Raw genomic sequence first — 3562 nt, forward strand, 5'->3', positions numbered from 1 at the left:
CCTTCAGTGGTGCCAACTATGGGGGTCAGTTTGTTGGTTGCCTCCTCCTACACTGCACCCAGTGGTATGGGAGGAAGCAATGGATAAGTAGACACCATTGGCCACAGAGGCCTCTTTGTTTGCCTTGTTCATGGGCCATTTTAACTTCCTAGCCCATTACAATTGAACTTGAGTCCTTCATGGCTTGGGACAAGGATAGCTGGGAGTGTGCCTCCTCCTTTGTGAACCTGTTTGGTATTCTGGTAGGAGAGTGACTGGGATGCCATTTCTTGTAAGTGTCCACAAGAAACAGAGCCTAAAATAAGGCACAGAAGGAATCCTTTGAAGAGTGCCATGGCATTAAAAATCTCAATAGGAACAACGTGATAATGAATCCTCATTGTTTGGCCTTTTCTCTCCCATTTCTTTTCTTTTATGAAAATCCATCAAGCAGTGTGTTCACTTCTAGCCCATTAGGGTGAAAAAATCAAGCCACAAAATGAGTAGGGGGGAAAGTCCATCACGTTAAAAATAACTCACCCAGCATCATTTTCTCTCTGTTAATAAAGAATAGACAGGAGTGATTGATTGATTGGATACCTGGAAACTCTTGGCATCAGTGCAGGGACAGAGGTGAAATTATCAAGACAAATTTAATCTTCTTTTTGAAAGGATCACTTTGCATTTGCAACAATGAATGTGCAAAGAAACCTTTTATTTGAAGAAGGTATGTAAGGTGTGATAGAATCTGAGGTACCAAGAGGACATGATGATTCTATGACATCTTCCAATGGTCTATATGCTGAACGGATAATTATTGTGTGAATGTGCTTTCCGATGAGCCTGATTATTGGCCCACTTACTCCTTACTTGTCTGCTTTGGCAGGCAGAAGCTCATGAAGCTCTCAGGTAGCAGGTGTTGTCGAGAGTGCTACTACTTCTACCACATTACAGATGTTTAGCAAAAATCTGGAAGCATTTTACAAATTTAGGATATCCATTTAACTCAGGCTTTGGGGTCCTGGCTGTAAATTTTAAACAGCTGCTGCTGTAGTATTTTGTTAACTGTTGTGCAGCAGACAAGCAGCATCTTGAACAGTAACCAAATTTGTTTCAGCAGAAGCTTTCATGAGTCAGAGCTCAATTCTTCAGATGCATGAATGTGTACAGCCCTTGGGCATCTCGGGCAATGCATACCGCTGAAAAAGCAGACTCTGGGTCATGAAGGCTTAGGCTGAAATAAATTTGGCTACTTTTTAAGGGGGTATGCAACTCCTGTGTAATTTTGCTACAGTAGATTAAACAACAGTAAAGCGAGATGCAGCATACCAACAAAAGTCAATAATTCCAAAGTCTTATGCTGTTGGTATGTTATGAATTGTTATTATTGTTCATAACATTAATGTTTGTGGTTGTTGTTGGTTTTTTACTATGTCTAATGCTTTGGAATGTAGTGAAGCAGCTTTCACATTTTTTAAATAAATACCAAATAAGTTTCTTACTGGCTGAGGAATGCTGCTCAGTATCTGCTCTCCTGCTGGCAGGGGAAAACAGCCAGAATTCCATGTAGGGCAGTGGTCTTTAACCCCTGGCTCCTGATCCTCAGGTGGATTGTAGAACCCCTGTGTCACTACAGACCCACCATTTTGGGCTCCTTTTTGGAATGACCTTCTACAACAGGGAACATATGGTGATGGCTTGGTCAGGCTATTAGCAGGCAAGATGGTTTTTAGAGGGGAAACAGGGCTCATCTTCCTTCTTCGGTGTGGCCCCACATTGGGACTGCACCTGTGCAGGCCAGCCATGGAGCAATTTTTTTTTAGCCTAAAAGCTCTAGGGGGTATCCCACCCTTTCTGGAGTCAATGCACACATGGGATTGCCCACCCAGGCATCATGGTGGCAAGTGCCCCCTTCCCTCACTTCCTTTTTCACCACCACTGAGTTCGGAAGTTCTTCTAGCATGCTCCTTTTTGACTTGCCTTTTTCCAGTTTTTTCTTCTTCTGGAATCTTCTTCATAGGGTGAAGCAAGACCAACCAGCCTACCCTAAACTTTTTAAAAAATCTTCATTTGTCATTTTTGGAAGACTGCTTGTGGTGCCCGAGTTATGGTGATCAAGGCACTGTTTAAAAAATGGGTGAAGCAAGACCAACCAGCCTACCCTGAACTTTAAAAAAAAATCTTCATTTGTCATTTTCGGAAGACTGCTTGTGGTGCCTGAGTTATGGTGATCAAGGCATTGTTTAAAAAGTGTTCCAAATGTGGGACTAAAATGATGCATAGCAACCAACACGAGCTTTACCTGTTATGCTTGGGGGAATCCCATAATGTCAGTGCCTGCCAAATCTGCCAACACTTTACTCCCAAGGCTCAATCAGATAGAGCTTCGTGGCTCAAGGCTGCACTCTGGGAAAAAGCCATATCCACTCTGGCTCCTAAAACCATCCCAGGCTAAGATGCCTCCAGCTCAGTTCGCCCTGCCTGTGATCCGACCACCTGTTCTGGACCACCTTCAGTCCTATTCTGTCGGTCCCAGTAGTGAAGAAGATACCTGCCCTGCCTAAGAGGGCTTCATTGGTGGCTTTTGCTTCTGAGCCCAGACATCGTTGGTATCCTTCCCCAGCTGCTTTGGCTCCTGCCCACTCACATTTGGAAATTCCAGTGAAGAAACATACCCCCCCCCCAAGCATAAGGGGAAGTCTGACTTGGCAACCAAGCATAGTGGACATTATTTGCCCTCTAAAAAGGTTGTGGATGAAGACATCATCTCCATCCCCACACTTTGATTCCCCACCAGGTCCCTTATAGACTTGGATGGCAATCATTTGAGTATCCCTGCTGGCCAGTTCCCAAGACTGGAACTGGTCCCACCTTTGCTTTGGCAACAGGTGGAACCGCCTCAGTCCTACATGTCACATACTTACCTTAAGAGATGGGAATCCCACCAACCTCACCCATTAAGTTCCAGATGGGATCAGAATGATCCTTGGGGACCCATTCTTCATTTGCTCCATTTCCCTCCCCATGTCATGAGCCCGATGAGGGGGGTGTCTGTAGCTTCCCACTACAGTTCAGAGAGCGCATCTGACCCATCGTCAGACAATACCGTAGGGGACCTGACCCCAGTTTCCTCTAGTGAGGATTTGCATTTATATGGAGAGCAGATGCTGAGGATGGCTATGGCCCTCAAAATTGATATTGCAGCCTCAGATAACAAACCGAAGGACAGAATCCTAAGCCATCTCTACCATGACTCTCTGGGAATAGTGGCATTCCCTATTTTGGAGGGTCTCTCAGATCCTATAACCCCGATCTAGTACAAGCCAGATGTATGATTATTTCAAGATTCTTTTGGTGTGGTGTTCTACTTATGTGTTCTATTGATGTGTTCTGCATTGTCCTACACTTTGGTAAAACACCAAAATTAACTCTTTCAACTGTATGCACAATCACATCAAGACTGATTTTTATGATGTTCTCTCCAGGCACTGAAATGTCATGTATGTCTGGAAAACACTGCAATAAAAGTGTTAGTAGAGTTACATGTACAATTACTTCAACTCTTGGCTTATTTATTTATTCA

This window comes from Gekko japonicus, unplaced genomic scaffold (genome assembly GCF_001447785.1).
Source record: "Gekko japonicus isolate JY-2015 unplaced genomic scaffold, Gekko_japonicus_V1.1 scaffold434, whole genome shotgun sequence".
NCBI classification, from domain to species: domain Eukaryota; kingdom Metazoa; phylum Chordata; class Lepidosauria; order Squamata; family Gekkonidae; genus Gekko; species Gekko japonicus.